We start from the raw sequence: 19,187 nt of genomic DNA, 5'->3' as shown, positions 1-19,187 counted from the left end.
AATTTCTGTGTTACAACGTCAATACGAAGGTCAAAGGGATACAATAAACCTGAAGTGAAGCATCGGAATCAATATTTAGTGTCACAGGAATGGTTCAAAATATAGACAGTAAGAAGAGTCAGTTTTCTTGTACTTAATTCGGCATTGTGCCTTTTCTATTTAATTCCGACGCAATTTTTGTGTTTCATCGTCAATAAGAAGGTCAGAGGGATACAGTAAACCTGAAGTAAAGCACCGGCATCTATAACTAGTGTCACAGGAATGGTTCAAAACATAGACAGTAAGAAGAGTCAGTTTTCTTGTACTTAAATCGGCATTGTGCCTTTTGTATTTAACTCCGATGCAATATCTGTGTTTCATCGTCAATAAGAAGGTCAGAGGGATACAGTAAACCTGAAGTGAAGCGCCGGAATCAATATTTAGTGTCACAGGAATGGTTCAAAACATAGACAGTATGAAGAGTCAGTTTTCTTGTACTTAATTTGGCATTGTGCCTTTTGTGATTAACTCCGATGCAATATCTGTGTTTCATCGTCAATAAGAAGGTCAGAGGGATACAGTAAACCTGAAGTGATGCTTCGGAATCAATATTTAGTGTTACAGGAATGGTTCAAAACATAGACAGTACGGAGAGTCAGTTTTCTTGTACCTAATTCGGCATTGTACCTTTTCTATTGAATTCCGACGTAATGTCTCTGTTTCATAGTCAATAAGGAGGTCTGAGGGATACAGTTAACCTGATGTGAAGTATCGGCATCTATAACTAGTGTCACAGGAATGGTTCAAAACATAGACAGTAAGAAGAGTCAGTTTTCTTGTACTTAAGTCGGCATTGTTCCTTTTCTATTTAATTCCGATGCAATTTCTTTGTTTCATCGACAAAATGAAGGTCAGAGTGATACAGTACACCTGTAGTGAAGCATCGGAATCTATAACTAGTGTCACAGGAATGGTTCAAAACATAGACAGTAAGAAGAGACAGTTTTCTTGTACTTAAGTCGGCATTGTGCCTTTTGTATTTAATTCCGATGCAATTTCTGTGTTTCATCAACAATAAGAAGGTCAGAGGGATACAGTACACCTGAAGTGAAGCATCGGAATCTATAACTAGTGTCAAAGGAATGGTTCTGAACTTAGACAGTAAAAGAGTCAGTTTTCTTGTACTTAAGTCGGCATTGCGCCTTTTGTATTTATTTCCGATGCAATTTCTGTGTTTCATCGTCAATAAGAAGGTCAGAGGGATACAGTAAACCTGAAGTGAAGCATCGGAATCCTTAACTAGTGTCACATGAATGGGTCAAAGCATAGACAGTAAAAAGAGTCAGTTTTCTTGTACGTAAGTCGGCATTGTGCTTTTTGTATTTAATTCCGATGCAATTTCTGTGTTTCATCGTCAATACGAATGTCAGAGGGATACAGTAAACCTGAAGTGAAGCATCAGAATCTATATTTAGTGTCACAGGAATGGTTCAAAACGTAGACAGTAAGAAGAGTCAGTTTTCTTGTACTTAAGTCGGCATTGTGCCTTTTCTAATTAATTCCGATGCAATTTCTGTGTTTCATCGTCAATAAGAAGGTCAGAGGGATACAGTAAACCTGAAGTGAAGCATCGGAATCTATAACTAGTGTCACAGGAATGGTTCAAAACATAGACAGAAAGAAGAGTCAGCTTTCTTGTACTTAAGTCGGCATTGTTCCTTATCTATTTAATTCCGATGCAATTTCTATGTTTCATCGTCAATAAGAAGGTCAGAGGGATACAGTAAATCTGAAGTGAAGCATCGGAATCTATAACTAGTGTCACTGGAATGGATCAAAACATAGACAGTAAAAAGTGTCAGTTTTCTTGTACTTAAGTCGGCATTGTTCCTTTTGTATTTCATTCCGAAACAATTTCTGTGATTCATCGTCAATAAGAAGGTCAGAGGGATACAGTAAACCTAGAGTAAAGCTTCGGAATCTATAACTAGTGTCACATGAATGGTTTAAAACATTGACAGTAAGAAGTGTCAGTTTACTTGTACTTAAGTCGGCATTGTGCCTTTTGTTTTTAATTCCGATGCAATTTCTGTGTTTCATCGCCAATGAGAAGGACAGAGGAATACAGTAAACCTGAGTGAAGCATCGGAATCTATAACTAGAGTCACAGGAATCTTTCAAAACATAGACAGTAAGAAGAGTCAGTTTTCTTGTACTCAAGACGACGTTGTGCCTTTTGTATTTAAATCCGATGCAATTTCTGTGTTTCATCGTCAATAAGAAGGTCAGAGGGAAACAGTAAACCTGAAGTGAAGCATCGGAATCTATAACTAATGTCACAGGAATGGTTCAAAACAAAGACAGTAAGAAGAGTCAGTTTTCTTGTACTTAAGTCGGCATTGTGCCCCTTGAATTTAATTCCGATGCAATTCTAGTGTTTTATCGTCAATAAGAAGGTCAGAGGGAAACAGTGAACCTGAAGTGAAGCATCTGAATCTATAACTAGTGTCACAGGAATGGTTCAAAGCATAGACTGTAAGAAGAGTAAGTTTTCTTGTACTTAAGTCGGCATTGTGCCTTTTGTATTTAACTCCGATGCAATTTCTGTGTTACAACGTCAATACGAAGGTCAAAGGGATACAATTAACCTGAAGTGAAGCATCGGAATCAATATTTAGTGTCACAGGAATGGTTCAAAATATAGACAGTAAGAAGAGTCAGTTTTCTTATACTTAATTCGGCATTGTGCCTTTTCTATTTAATTCCGACGCAATTTTTGTGTTTCATCGTCAATAAGAAGGTCAGAGGGATACAGTAAACCTGAAGTGAAGCACCGGCATCTATAACTAGTGTCACAGGAATGGTTCAAAACATAGACAGTAAGAAGAGTCAGTTTTTTTGTACTTAAGTCGGCATTGTTCCTTTTCTATTTAATTCCGATTAAATTTCTATGTTTCATCGTCAATAAGAAGGTTACAGGGATACAGTAAACCTGAAGGGAAGCATCGGAATCTATAACAAGTGTCACAGGAATGGTTCAAAACATAGACAGTAAGAAGAGTCAGTCTTCTGGTACTTAAGTCGGTATTGTGCCTTTTGTATTTAATTCCGATGCAATTTCTGTGTTTCATCAACAATAAGAAGGTCAGAGGGATACAGTAAACCTGAAGTGAAGCATCGGAATCTATAACTAGTGTCACAGGAATGGGTCAAAACTTAGACAGTAAGAAGAGTCAGTTTCCTTGTACTTAAGTCGGCATTGTGCCTTTTGTATTTAACTCCGATTCAATATCTGTGTTTCATCGTCAATAAGAAGGTCAGAGGGATACAGTAAACCTGAAGTGAAGCGCCGGAATCAATATTTAGTGTCACAGGAATGGTTCAAAACATAGACAGTATGAAGAGTCAGTTTTCTTGTACTTAATTTGGCATTGTGCCTTTTGTGATTAACTCCGATGCAATATCTGTGTTTCATCGTCAATAAGAAGGTCAGAGGGATACAGTAAACCTGAAGTGATGCTTCGGAATCAATATTTAGTGTTACAGGAATGGTTCAAAACATAGACAGTACGGAGAGTCAGTTTTCTTGTACCTAATTCGGCATTGTACCTTTTCTATTGAATTCCGACGTAATGTCTCTGTTTCATAGTCAATAAGGAGGTCTGAGGGATACAGTTAACCTGAAGTGAAGTATCGGCATCTATAACTAGTGTCACAGGAATGGTTCAAAACATAGACAGTAAGAAGAGTCAGTTTTCTTGTACTTAAGTCGGCATTGTTCCTTTTCTATTTACTTCCGATGCAATTTCTTTGTTTCATCGACAAAATGAAGGTCAGAGTGATACAGTAAACCTGAAGTGAAGCATCGGAATCTATAACTAGTGTCACAGGAATGGTTCAAAACATAGACAGTAAGAAGAGACAGTTTTCTTGTACTTAAGTCGGCATTGTGCCTTTTGTATTTAATTCCGATGCAATTTCTGTGTTTCATCAACAATAAGAAGGTCAGAGGGATACAGTAAACCTGAAGTGAAGCATCGGAATCTATAACTAGTGTCAAAGGAATGGTTCTGAACTTAGACAGTAAAAGAGTCAGTTTTCTTGTACTTAAGTCGGCATTGCGCCTTTTGTATTTATTTCCGATGCAATTTCTGTGTTTCATCGTCAATAAGAAGGTCAGAGGGATACAGTAAACCTGAAGTGAAGCATCGGAATCCTTAACTAGTGTCACATGAATGGGTCAAAGCATAGACAGTAAAAAGAGTTTGTTTTCTTGTACGTAAGTCGGCATTGTGCTTTTTGTATTTAATTCCGATGCAATTTCTGTGTTTCATTGTCAATACGAATGTCAGAGGGATACAGTAAACCTGAAGTGAAGCATCAGAATCTATATTTAGTGTCACAGGAATGGTTCAAAACGTAGACAGTAAGAAGAGTCAGTTTTCTTGTACTTAAGTCGGCATTGTGCCTTTTCTATTTAATTCCGATGCAATTTCTGTGTTTCATCGTCAATAAGAAGGTCAGAGGGATACAGTAAACCTGAAGTGAAGCATCGGAATCTATAACTAGTGTCACAGGAATGGTTCAAAACATAGACAGAAAGAAGAGTCAGCTTTCTTGTACTTAAGTCGGCATTGTTCCTTATCTATTTAATTCCGATGCAATTTCTATGTTTCATCGTCAATAAGAAGGTCAGAGGGATACAGTAAATCTGAAGTGAAGCATCGGAATCTATAACTAGTGTCACTGGAATGGATCAAAACATAGACAGTAAAAAGTGTCAGTTTTCTTGTACTTAAGTCGGCATTGTTCCTTTTGTATTTCATTCCGAAACAATTTCTGTGATTCATCGTCAATAAGAAGGTCAGAGGGATACAGTAAACCTAGAGTAAAGCTTCGGAATCTATAACTAGTGTCACATGAATGGTTTAAAACATTGACAGTAAGAAGTGTCAGTTTACTTGTACTTAAGTCGGCATTGTGCCTTTTGTTTTTAATTCCGATGCAATTTCTGTGTTTCATCGCCAATGAGAAGGACAGAGGAATACAGTAAACCTGAGTGAAGCATCGGAATCTATAACTAGAGTCACAGGAATCTTTCAAAACATAGACAGTAAGAAGAGTCAGTTTTCTTGTACTCAAGACGACGTTGTGCCTTTTGTATTTAAATCCGATGCAATTTCTGTGTTTCATCGTCAATAAGAAGGTCAGAGGGAAACAGTAAACCTGAAGTGAAGCATCGGAATCTATAACTAATGTCACAGGAATGGTTCAAAACAAAGACAGTAAGAAGAGTCAGTTTTCTTGTACTTAAGTCGGCATTGTGCCTCTTGAATTTAATTCCGATGCAATTCTAGTGTTTTATCGTCAATAAGAAGGTCAGAGGGAAACAGTGAACCTGAAGTGAAGCATCTGAATCTATAACTAGTGTCACAGGAATGGTTCAAAGCATAGACTGTAAGAAGAGTAAGTTTTCTTGTACTTAAGTCGGCATTGTGCCTTTTGTATTTAACTCCGATGCAATTTCTGTGTTACAACGTCAATACGAAGGTCAAAGGGATACAATTAACCTGAAGTGAAGCATCGGAATCAATATTTAGTGTCACAGGAATGGTTCAAAATATAGACAGTAAGAAGAGTCAGTTTTCTTATACTTAATTCGGCATTGTGCCTTTTCTATTTAATTCCGACGCAATTTTTGTGTTTCATCGTCAATAAGAAGGTCAGAGGGATACAGTAAACCTGAAGTGAAGCACCGGCATCTATAACTAGTGTCACAGGAATGGTTCAAAACATAGACAGTAAGAAGAGTCAGTTTTCTTGTACTTAAGTCGGCATTGTTCCTTTTCTATTTAATTCCGATTAAATTTCTATGTTTCATCGTCAATAAGAAGGTTACAGGGATACAGTAAACCTGAAGGGAAGCATCGGAATCTATAACAAGTGTCACAGGAATGGTTCAAAACATAGACAGTAAGAAGAGTCAGTCTTCTGGTACTTAAGTCGGTATTGTGCCTTTTGTATTTAATTCCGATGCAATTTCTGTGTTTCATCAACAATAAGAAGGTCAGAGGGATACAGTAAACCTGAAGTGAAGCATCGGAATCTATAACTAGTGTCACAGGAATGGGTCAAAACTTAGACAGTAAGAAGAGTCAGTTTTCTTGTACTTAAGTCGGCATTGTGCCTTTTGTATTTGATTCCGATGCAATTTCTGTGTTCCATCGTCAATAAGAAGGTCAGAGGGATACAGTGAACCTGAAGTGAAGCATCGGAATCTATAACTAGTGTCACATGAATGGTTCAAAACTTAGACAGTAAGAAGAGTCAGTTTTCTTGTACTTAAGTCGGCATTGAGCTTTTTGTATTTAATTCCGATGCAATTTCAGTGGTTCATCATCAATAAGAAGGTCAGAGGGATACAGCAAACCTGAAGTGAAGCGTCAGAATCTATATTTAGTGTCACAGGAATGGTTCAATTCATAGACTGTAAGAAGAGTCAGTTTTCTTGTACTTAAGTCGGCATTGTGCATTTTCTTTTTAATTCCGATGCCATTTCTGTGTTTCATCGTCAATAAGACCGTCAGATGGATACAGAAAGCCATAAGTGAAGCATCGGAATCTATAACTAGTGTCACAGGAATGGTGCAAAACATAGACAGTAAGAAGAGTCAGTTTTCTTGTACTTAAGTCGGCATTGTTCCTTTTCCATTTAATTCCGATGCAATTTCTATGTTTCATCGTCAATAAGAAGGTCAGAGGGATACAGACAACCAGAAGTGAAGCATCGGAAACTATAACGAGTGTCACAGGAATGGATCAAAGCATAGACAGTAGGAAGAGTCAGTTTTCTTGTACTTAAGTCGGCATTGTGCCATTTGTATTTAATTCCGAAGCAATTTCTGTGATTCATCGTCAATAAGAAGGTCAGAGGCATACAGTAAACCTGGAGTAAAGCATCGGTATCTATAATTAGTGTCACATGAATGGTTAAAACATAGACAGTAAGAGGAGTCAGTTTTCTTGTACATAAGTCGGCATTGTGCCTTTCGTATTTAATTCCGATGCAATTTCTGTGTTTCACCGTCAATAAGAAGGTCAGAGGAATACAGTAAACCTGAAGTGAAGCATCGGAATCTATAATTAGTGTCACATGAATGGTTCAAACATAGATAGTAAGAAGAGTCAGTTTTCTTGTACTTAAGTCGGCATTGTGCCTTTTGTATTTAATTCCGAAGCAATTTCTATGTTTCATCGTCAATAAGAAGGTCAGAGGGATACAGACAACCTGAAGTGAAGCATCATAATCTATAGCTAGTGTCACACGAATGGTTCAAAACATAGACAGTAAGAAGGGTCCGTTTTCTTGTACTTAAGTCGTCATTGTGCCATTTGTATTTAATTCCGATGCAATATCTGTGTTTCATCGTCAACAAGAAGGTCAGAGGGATACAGTAAACTTGATGTGAAGCATCGGAATCTATAACTAGTGTCACATGAATGGTTCAAAGCATAGACAGTAAGATGAGTCAGTTACCTTGTACTTAAGTCGGCATGTGCCTTTGTATTTAATTACGATGCTATTTCTGTGTTTCATCGTCAATGAGAAGGTCAGAGGGATACAGTAAACCTGAAGTGAAGCATCGGAATCTATAACTAGTGTCACATGAATGGTTCAAATCATAGACAGTAAGAAGAGTCAGGTTTCTTGTACTTAAGTCGGCATTGTGCCTTTTGTATTTAATTCCGATGCAATTTCTGTGTTTCATCGTCAATAAGAAGGTCAGAGGGATACAATTAACCTGAAGTGAAGAATCGGAATCTATAACTAGTATCACAGGAATGGTTCAAAACATAGACAGTAGGAAGAGTTAGTTTTCTTATACTTAAGTCGGCATAGTGCCTTTTGTATTTAATTCCCATGCAAATTCTGTGTTTCATCGTCAATAAGAAGGTCTGAGGGATACAGTAACCTAAAGTGAAGCATCGGAATCTATAACTAGTGTCACATGAATGGTTCAAAACTTAGACAGTAAGAAGAGTCAGTTTTCTTGTACTTAAGTCGGCATTGTGCTTTTTGTATTTAATTCCGATGCAATTTCTGTGGTTCATCATCAATAAGAAGATCAGAGGGATACAGAAAACCTGAAGTGAAGCATCGGAATCTATATTTAGTGTCACAGGAATGGTTCAATTCATAGACAGTAAGAAGAGTCAGTTTTCTTGTACTTAAGTCGGCATTGTGCATTTTCTATTTAATTCCGATGCCATTTCTGTGTTTCATCGTCAATAAGACGGTCAGAGGGATACAGAAAACCATAAGTGAAGCATGGGAATCTATAACTAGTGTCACAGGAATGGTTCAAAGCATAGACAGTAAGAAGGTTCAGTTATCTTGTACTTAAGTCGGGATTGTGCCTTTTGAATTTAATTCCGATGCAATTTCTGTGTTTCATCGTCAATAAGAAGGTCAGAGGGATACAGTAAACCTGAAGTCAAGCATCGGAATCTATAACTAGTGTCACAGGAATGGTTCAAAACATAGGCAGTAAGAAGAGTCCGTTTCCTTCTACTTAAGTCGGAATTGTGCCTTTTGTATTTAGTTCCGATGCAATTTCTGTGTTTCATCGTCAATACGAAGGTCAGAGGAATACAGTAAATCTGGAGTGAAGCATCGGAATCTATAACTAGTGTCACAGGAATGGTTCAAAACATAGACAGAAAGAAGAGTCAGTTTACTTGTACTTAAGTCGGCATTGTGCCTTTTGTATTTAATTCCGACGCAATTTCTGTGTATCATCGTCGATAAGAAGGTCAGAGGAATACAGTTAACCTGAAGTGAAGCATCATAATCTATAACTAGTGTCACACGAATGGTTCAAAACATAGACAGTAAGAAGGGTCCGTTTTCTTGTACTTAAGTCGTCATTGTGCCATTTGTATTTAATTCCGATGCAATATCTGTGTTTCATCGTCAGCAAGAAGGTCAGAGGGATACAGTAAACCTGAAGTGAAGCATCGGAATCTATATCTAGTGTCACATGAATGGTTCAAAACATAGACAGTAAGAAGAGTCAGTTATCTTGTACACAGGTCGGCATTGTGACTTTTGTATTTTATTCCGTTGCAATTTCTGTGTTTCATCGTCAATAAGAAGGTCAGAGTGATACAGTAAACCTGAAGTGAAGCATCGGAATCTATAATTAGTGTCACATGAATAGTTCAAAACATAGAGAGTAAGAAGAGTTAGTTTTCTTGTACTTAAGTCGGCATTGTGCCTTTTGTATTTAATTCCCATGCAATTTCTGTGTTTCATCGTCAATAAGAAGGTCTGAGGGATACAGTAAACATGAGGTTAAGCATCGGAATCTATAACTAGTGTCACATGAATGGTTCAAATCATAGACAGTAAGAAGAGTCTGTTTTCTTGTTCTTAAGTCGGCATTGTGCCTTTTGTATTTAATTCCGATGCAATTTCTGTGTTTCATCGTCAATAAGAAGGTCAGAGGGATACAGTAACCTGAAGTGAAGCATCGGAATCTATAACTAGTGTCACATGAATGGTTTAAAACATTGACAGTAAGAAGTGTCTGATTACTTGTACTTAGGTCGGCATTGTGCCTTTTGTATTTAATTCCGATGCAATTTCTGTGTTTCATCGTCAATAAGAAGGTCAGAGGGAAACAGTGAACCTGAAGTGAAGCATCGGAATCTATAACTAGAGTCACAGGAATCTTTCAAAACATAGACAGTAAGAAGAGTCAGTTTTCTTGTACTTAAGACGACGTTGTCCTTTTGTATTTAATTCCGATGCAATTTCTGTGTGTCATCGGCAATAAGAAGGTCAGAGGGATACAGTAAACCTGAAGTGCAGCATCGGAATCTATAACTACTGTCACAGGAATGGTTCAAACAAAGACAGTTAGAAGAGTCAGTTTTCTTGTACTTAAGTCGGCATTGTGCCTCTTGTATTTAATTCCGATGCAATTTCAGTGTTTCATCGTCAATAAGAAGGTCAGAGGGAAACAGTGAACCTGAAGTGAAGCATCGGAATCTATAACTAGAGTCACAGGAATCTTTCAAAACATAGACAGTAAGAAGAGTCAGTTTTCTAGTACTTAAGACGACGTTGTGCCTTTTGTATTTAATTCCGATGCAATTTCTGTGTTTCATCGGCAATAAGAAGGTCAGAGGGATACAGTAAACCTGAAGTGAAGCATCGGAATCTATAACTACTGTCAAAGGAATGGTTCAAAACAAAGACAGTAAGAAGAGACAGTTTTCTTGTACTTAAGTCGGCATTGTGCCTCTTGTATTTAATTCCGATGCAATTTCAGTGTCTCATCGTCAATAAGAAGGTCAGAGGGAAACAGTGAACCTGAAGTGAAGCATCGGAATCTATAACTAGTGTCACAGGTATGGTTCAAAACATAGACAGTAAGAAGAGTCAGTTTTGTTGTACTTAAGTCGGCATTGTGCCTTTTGTATTTAATTCCGATGCAATTTCTGTGTTTCATCGTCAATAAGAAGGTCAGAGGAATACAGTAAACTTGAAGTGAAGCATCGGAATCTGTAACTAGTGTCACAGGAATGGTTCAAAACATAGACAGTAAGAAGAGTCAGTTTTCTTGTACTTAAGTCGTCATTGTTCCATTTGTATTGCATTCCGATGCAATATCTGTATTTCATCGTCAATAAGAAGGTCAAAGGGATACAGTAAACCTGAAGTGAAGCATCAGAATCTATAACTAGTGTCACAGGAATGGTTCAAAACATAGACTGTAAGAAGAGTAAGTTTTCTTGTACTTAAGTCGGCATTGTGCCTTTTGTATTTAACTCCGATGCAATTTCTGTGTTACAACGTGAATAAGAAGGTCAGAGGGATACAGTAAACCTGAAGTGAAGCATCAGAATCTATAACTAGTGTCACAGGAATGGTTCAAAACATAGACAGTAAGAAGAGTCAGTTTTCTTGTACATAAGTCGGCATTGTGCCGTTTGTATTTAATTCCGATGCAATTTTTGTGTTTCATTGTCAATAAGAAGGTCAGAGAGATACAGTAAACCTGAAGTGAAGCATCGGAAACTATAACTAGTGTCACAGGAATGTTTCAAACATAGACAGTAAGTCGAGTCCGTTTTCTTGTACTTATGTCGGCATTGTGCCTTTTGTATTTAATTTCGATGCAATTTCTGTGTTTCATCGTCAATAAGAAGGTCAGAGGGATACAGTAAACCTGAAGTGAAGCATCGGAATCAATATTTAGTGTCACAGGAATGGTTCAAAATATAGACAGTAAGACGAGTCAGTTTTCTTGTACTTAATTCGGCATTGTGACTTTTCTATATAATTCCGACGCAATTTTTGTGTTTCATCGTCAATGAGAAGGTCAGAGGGATGCAGTAAACCTGAAGTGAAGCACCGGCATCTATAACTAGTGTCACAGGAATGGTTCAAAACATAGACAGTAAGAAGAGTCAGTTTTCTTGTACTTAAGTCGGCATTGTTCCTTTTCTATTTATTTCCGATGCAATTTCTATGTTTCATCGTCAATAAGAAGGTCACAGGGTTGCAGTAAACCTGAAGAGAAGCATCGGAATGTATAACAAGTGTCACAGGAATGGTTCAAAACATAGACAGTAGAAGAGTCAGTTTTCTTGTACTTAAGTCGGTATTGTGCCTTTTGTATTTAATACCCATGCAATTTCTGTGTTTCATTAACAATAAGAAGGTCAGAGGGATACAGTAAACTTGAAGTAAAGCATCGGAATCTATAACTAGTGTCACAGGAATGGGTCGAAACTTAGACAGTAAGAAGAGTCAGTATTCTTGTACTTAAGTCGGCATTGTGCCTTTTGTATTTGATTCCGATGCAATTTCTGTGTTCCTTCGTCAATAAGAAGGTCAGAGGTATACAGTAAACCTGAAGTGAAGCATCGGAATCTATAACTAGTGTCACATGAATGGTTCAAAACTTAGACAGGAAGAAGAGTCAGTTTTCTTGTACTTAAGTCGGCATTGTGCTTTTTGTATTTAATTCCGATGCAATTTCTGTGGTTCATCATCAATAAGAAGGTCAGAGGGATACAGCAAACCTGAAGTGAAGCATCGGAATCTATATTTAGTGTCACAGGAATGGTTCAATTCATAGACAGTAAGAAGAGTCAGTTTTCTTGTACTTAAGTCGGCATTGTGCATTTTCTATTTAATTCCGATGCCTTTTCTGTGTTTCATAGTCAATAAGACGGTCAGAGGGATACAGAAAACCATAAGTGAAGCATCGGAATCTATAACTAGTGTCACAGGTATGGTTCTAAACATAGACAGTAAGAGGAGTCAGTTTTCTTGTACTTAAGTCGGCGTTGTTCCTTTTTCCATTTAATTCCGATGCAATTTCTATGTTTCATCGTCAATAAGAAGGTCAGAGGGATACAGAAAACCTGAAGTGATGCATCGGAAACTATAACGAGTGTCACAGGAATGGATCAAAGCATAGACAGTAAGAAGAGTCAGTTTCCTTGTACTTAAGTCGGCATTGTGCCTTTTGTATTTAATTCCGAAGCAATTTCTGTGATTCATCGTCAATAAGAAGGTCAGAGGCATACAGTAAACCTGGAGTAATGCATCGGAATCTATAATTAGTGTCAAATGAATGGTTCAAACATAGACAGTAAGAGGAGTCAGTTTTCTAGTACATAAGTCGGCATTGTGCCTTTTGTATTTAATTCCGATGCAATTTCTGTGTTTCATCGTCAATAAGAAGGTCAGAGGGATAAAGTATACCTGATGTGAAGCATGAGAATCTATAATTAGTGTCACATGAATGATACAAAACAATGAGAGTAAGAAGAGTCAGTTTTCTTTTACTTAAGTCGGCATTGTGCCTTTTGTATTTAATTCCGATGCAATTTCTGTGTTTCATCGTCAATAAGAAGGTCAGAGGGATACAGTAAACCTGAAGTGAAGCATCGGAATCTATTATTAGTGTCACATGAATGGTTCATAACATAGACAGTAATTAGGGTCAGTTATCTTGTACTTCAGTCGTGATTGTGCCTTTTGTATTTAATTCCGATGCAATTTCTGTGTTTCATCGTCAATAAGAAGGTCAGAGGGTTACAGTAAACCTGAAGTGAAGCATCGGAATCTATAACTAGTGTCACAGGAATGGTTCAAAACATAGGCAGTAAGAAGAGTCAGTTTCCTTCTACTTAAGTCGGCATTGTGCCTTTTGTATTTAATTCCAATGCAATTTCTGTGTTTCATCGTCAATACGAAGGTCCGAGGGATACAGTAAAACTGAAGTGAAGCATCGGAATCTATAACTAGTGTCACAGGAATGGTTCAAAACATAGAGAGTTAGAAGAGTTAGTTTTCTTGTACTTAAGTCGGCATTGTGCCTTTTGTATTTAATTCTGATGCAATTTCTGTGTTTCATCGTCAATAAGAAGGTCAGAGGGATACAGTAACCCAAAGTGAAGCATCGGAATCTATAACTAGTGTCACATGAATGGTTCAAAGCATAGACAGTAAGATGAGTCAGTTATCTTGTACTTAAGTCGGCATTGTGCCTTTGTATTTAATTACGATGCTATTTCTGTGTTTCATCGTCAATAAGAAGGTCAGAGGGATACCGTAAACCTGAAGTGAAGTATCGGAATCTATAACTTGTGTCACAGGAGTGGATCAAAGCATAGACTGAAAGAAGAGTCAGTTATCTTGTACTTAAGTCGGCATTGTGCCTTTTGTATTTAGTTCCGAAGCAATTTCTGTGATTCATCGTCAATGAGAAGGTAAGAGGGATACAGTAAACCTGAAGTGAAGCATCGGAATCTGTAACTAGTGTCACAGGAATGGTTCAAAACATAGACAGTAAGAAGAGTCAGTTTTCTTGTACTTAAGTCGTCATTGTTCCATTTGTATTTCATTCCGATGCAATATCTGTATTTCATCGTAAATAAGAAGGTCAAAGGGATACAGTAAACCTGAAGTGAAGCATCAGAATCTACAACTAGTGTCACAGGAATGGTTCAAAACATAGACTGTAAGAAGAGTAAGTTTTCTTGTACTTAAGTCGGCATTGTGCCTTTTGTATTTAACGCCGATGTAATTTCTGTGTTACAACGTCAATAAGAAGGTCAGAGGGATACAGTAAACCTGAAGTGCAGCATTGGAAACTATAACTAGTGTCACAGGAATGTTTCAAACATAGACAGTAAGACGAGTCCGTTTTCTTGTACTTATGTCGGCATTGTGGTTTTTGTATTTAATTCCGATGCAATTTGTGTGTTTCATCGTCAATAAGAAGGTCAGAGGGATACAGTAAACCTGAAGTGAAGCATCGGAATCAATATTTAGTGTCACAGGAATGGTTCAAAATATAGACAGTAAGAAGAGTCAGTTTTCTTGTACTTAATTCGGCATTGTGACTTTTCTATTTAATTCCGACGCAATTTTTGTGTTTCATCGTCAATGAGAAGGTCAGAGGGATGCAGTAAACCTGAAGTGAAGCACCGGCATCTATAACTAGTGTCACAGGAATGGTTCAAAACATAGGCAGTAAGAAGAGTCAGTTTTCTTGTACTTAAGTCGGCATTGTTCCTTTTCTATTTAATTCCGATGCAATTTCTATGTTTCATCGTCAATAAGAAGGTCACAGGGATGCAGTAAACCTGAAGTGAAGCATCGGAATGTATAACAAGTGTCACAGGAATGGTTCAAAAGATAGACAGTAGAAGAGTCAGTCTTCTTGTACTTAAGTCAGTATTGTGCCTTTTGTATTTCATACCCATGCAATTTCTGTGTTTCATCAACAATAAGAAGGTCAGAGGGATACAGTAAACCTGAAGTGAAGCATCGGAATCTATAACTAGTGTCACATGAATGGTTCAAAACTTAGACAGGAAGAAGAGTCAGTTTTCTTGTACTTAAGTCGGCATTGTGCTTTTTGTATTTAATTCCGATGCAATTTCTGTGGTTCATCATCAATAAGAAGGTCAGAGGGATACAGCAAACCTGAAGTGAAGCATCGGAATCTATATTTAGTGTCACAGGAATGGTTCAATTCATAGACAGTAAGAAGAGTCAGTTTTCTTGTACTTAAGTCGGCATTGTGCATTTTCTATTTAATTCTGATGCCATTTCTGTGTTTCATAGTCAATAAGACGGTCAGAGGGATACAGAAAACCATAAGTGAAGCATCGGAATCTATAACTAGTGTCACAGGTATGGTTCTAAACATACACAGTAAGAAGAGTCAGTTTTCTTGTACTTAAGTCGGCATTGCTCCTTTTTCCATTTAATTCCGATGCAATTTCTATGTTTCATCGTCAATAAGAAGGTCAGTGGGATACAGAAAACCTGAAGTTAAGCATCGGAAACTATAACGAGTGTCACAGGAATGGATCAAAGCATAGACAGTAAGAAGGGTCAGTTTCCTTGTACTTAAGTCGGCATTGTGCCTTTTGTATTTAATTCGGAAGCAATTTCTGTGATTCATCGTCAATAAGAAGGTCAGAGGCATACAGTAAACCTGGAGTAATGCATCGGAATCTATAATTAGTGTCAAATGAATGGTTCAAACATAGACAGTAAGAGGAGTTAGTTTTCTAGTACATAAGTCGGCATTGTGCCTTTTGTATTTAATTACGATGCAATTTCTGTGTTTCATCGTCAATAAGAAGGTCAGAGGGATAAAGTATACCTGATGTGAAGCATCAGAATCTATAATTAGTGTCACATGAATGATTCAAAACAATGAGAGTAAGAAGAGTCAGTTTTCTTTTACTTAAGTCGGCATTGTGCCTTTTGTATTTAATTCCGATGCAATTTCTGTGTTTCATCGTCAATAAGAAGGTCAGAGGGATACAGTAAACCTGAAGTGAAGCATCGGAATCTATTATTAGTGTCACATGAATGGTTCATAACATAGACAGTAATTAGGGTCAGTTATCTTGTACTTCAGTCGGCATTGTGCCTTTTGTATTTAATTCCCATGCAATTTCTGTGTTTCATCGTCAATAAGAAGGTCTGAGGGATACAGTAAACATGAGGTGAAGCATCGCAATCCTTAACTAGTGTCACATGAATGGTTCAAATCATAGACAGTAAGAAGAGTCAGTTTTCTTGTACTTAAGTCGGCATTGTGCCTTTTGTATTTAATTCCGATGCAATTTCTGTGTTTCATCGTCAATAAGAAGGTCAGAGGGATACAATTAACCTGAAGTGAAGCATCGGAATCTATAACTAGTATCACAGGAATGGTTCAAAACATAGACAGTAGGAAGAGTTAGTTTTCTTGTACTTAAGTCGGCATTGTGCCTTTTGTATTTAATTCCCATGCAAATTCTGTGTTTCATCGTCAATAAGAAGGTCTGAGGGATACAGTAAACCTGAGGTGAAGCATCGGAATCTATAACTAGTGTCACATGAATGGTTCAAATCATAGACAGTAAGAAGAGTCAGTTTTCTTGTACTTAAGTCGGAATTGTGCCTTTTGTATTTAATTCCGATGCAATTTCTGTGTTTCATCGTCAATAAGAAGGTCAGAGGGATACAGTAACCTAAAGTGAAACATCGGAATCTATAACTAGTGTCTCATGAATGGTTCAAAGCATAGACAGTAGGATGAGTCAGTTATCTTGTACTTAAGTCGGCATTGTGCCTTTGTATTTAATTACGATGCTATTTCTGTGTTTCATCGTCAATAAGAAGGTCAGAGGGATACAGTTAACCTGAAGTGAAGCATCGGAATCTATAACTAGTGTCACAGGAATGGTTCAAAACATAGACAGTAGGAAGAGTTAGTTTTCTTGTACTTAAGTCGGCAATGTGCCTTTTGTATTTAATTCCCATGCAATTCCTGTGTTTCATCGTCAATAAGAAGGTCTGAGGGATACAGTAAAAATGAGGTGAAGCATCGGAATCTATAACTAGTGTCACATGAATGGTTCAAATCATAGACAGTAAGAAGAGTCAGTTTTCTTGTACTTAAGTCGGCATTGTGCCTTTTGTATTTAATTCCCATGCAATTTCTGTGTTTCATCGTCAATAAGAAGGTCAGAGGGATACAGTAAACCTGAAGTGAAGCATCGGAATCTATAACTAGTGTCACATGAATGGTTCAAACATAAACAGTAAGAAGAGTCAGTTTTCTTGTACTTAAGTCGGCATTATGGCTTTTGTATATAATACCGATGAAATTTCTGTGTTTCATCGTCAATAAGAAGGTCAGAAGGTTACAGTAAACCTGAAGTAAAGCATCGGAATCTAAGACTAGTGTCACATGAATGGTTCAAACATAGACAGTAAGAAGAGTCAGTTTTCCTGTACTTAAGTGCGCATTGTGCCTTTTGTATTTAATTCCGATGCAATTTCTTTGTTTCATCGTCAATAAGAAGGTCAGATGGATACAGTAAACCTGAAGTGAAGCATCGGAATCCATAACTAGTGTCACAGGAATGGTTCAAACATAGACAGTAAGAAGAGTCAGTTTTCTTGTACTTAAGTCGGCATTGTGCCTTTTGTATATAATTCCGATGCAATTTCTGTGTTTCATCGTCAATAAGAAGGTCAGAGGGATACAGTAAAACTGAAGTGAAGCATCGGAATCTATAACTAGTGTCACATGAATGGTTCAAACATAGACAGTAAGAAGAGTCAGTTTTCTTGTACATAAGTCGGCATTGTGCCTTTTGTATTTAATTCCGTTGCAATTTCTGTGTTTCATCGTCAATATGAAGGTCAGATGGATAAAGTAAACCTGAAGTGAAGCATCGGAATCTATAATTAGTGACACATGAATGGATCAAAACATAGAGAGTAAGAAGAGTCAGTTTTCTTGTACTTAAGTCGACAAGGTGCGTTTTGTATTTAATTCCGATGCAATTTCTGTGTTTCATCGTCAATAAGAAGGACAGAGGGATACAGTAACCTTGAAGTGAAGGATCGAAATCTATAACTAGTGTCACAGTAATGGTTCAAATCATAGCCCGTAAGAAGAGTCAGTTTTCTTGTACTTAAGTCTGCATTGTGCCTTTTGTATTTAATTCCGATGCAATTTCTGTCTTTCATCGTCAATACAAAGGTCAGAGGGATACAGTAAACCTGAGGTGAAGCATCGGAATCTATAACTAGTGTCACATACATTGTTCAAAATATAGGCAGTAAGAAGAGTCAGTCTTCTTGTACTTAAGTCGGCAATGTGCCTTTTGTATATACTTCCGATGTAATTACTGTGTTTCATCGTCAATAAGAAGCTCAGAGGGATACAGTAAACCTGAAGTGAAGTATAGGACTCTATAATTAGTGTCACAGGAATGGTTCAAAACATAGACAGTAAGAAGAGTCAGTTTTCTTGTACTTAAGTCGGCATTGTGCCTTTTGAATTTAATTCCGATGCAATTTCTGTGTTTCATCGTCAAAAAGAACGTCAGAGGGATACAGTAAACTTGAAGTGAAGCATCTGAATCTATAACTAGTGTCACAAGAATGGTTCAAAACATAGACAGTAAGAAGAGTTAGTCTTATTGTACTTAAGTCGGCATTGTGCCTTTTGTATTTAATTCCGATGCAATTTCTGTGTTTCATCTTCAATACGATGGTCAGAGGGATACAGTAACCTGAAGTGTAGCATCGGAATATATAACTGGTGTCACAGGAATTGTTCAAAACATAGACAGTAAGAAGGGTCAGTCTTCTTGTACTTAAGTCGGCATTGTGCCTTTTGTATTTAATTTCGATGCAATATCTGTGTTTCATCATCAACAAGAAGGTCAGAGGGATACAGTAAACCTGAAGTAAAGCATCGGAATCTATAGCTAGTGTCACATGAATGGTTCAAACATAAACAGTAAGAAGAGTCAGTTTTCCTGTACATAAGTCGGCATTGTGACTTTTGTATTTTATTCCGTTGCAATTTCTGTGTTTCATCGTCAATAGAAAGGTCAGAGTGATACAGTAAACCTGAAGTGAAGAATCGGAATCTATAAATAGTGTCACATGAATGGTTCAAAACATAGAGAGTAAGAAGTGTCAGTTTTCTTGTACTTAAGTCGGCATTGTGCGTTTTGTAATTAATTCCGATGCAATTTCTGTGTTTCATCGTCAATAAGAAGGTCAGAGGGATACAGTTAACCTGAAGTGAAGCATCGGAATCTATAACTAGTGTCACATGAATGGTCTAAAACATAGACAGTAAGAAGAGTCA

The sequence above is a fragment of the Schistocerca serialis genome, chromosome 10 (genome assembly GCF_023864345.2).
Source record: "Schistocerca serialis cubense isolate TAMUIC-IGC-003099 chromosome 10, iqSchSeri2.2, whole genome shotgun sequence".
Lineage (NCBI taxonomy): Eukaryota > Metazoa > Arthropoda > Insecta > Orthoptera > Acrididae > Schistocerca > Schistocerca serialis.
The sequence above is the reverse complement of the archived record's forward strand: the minus strand, read 5'-3'. Positions refer to the sequence as shown.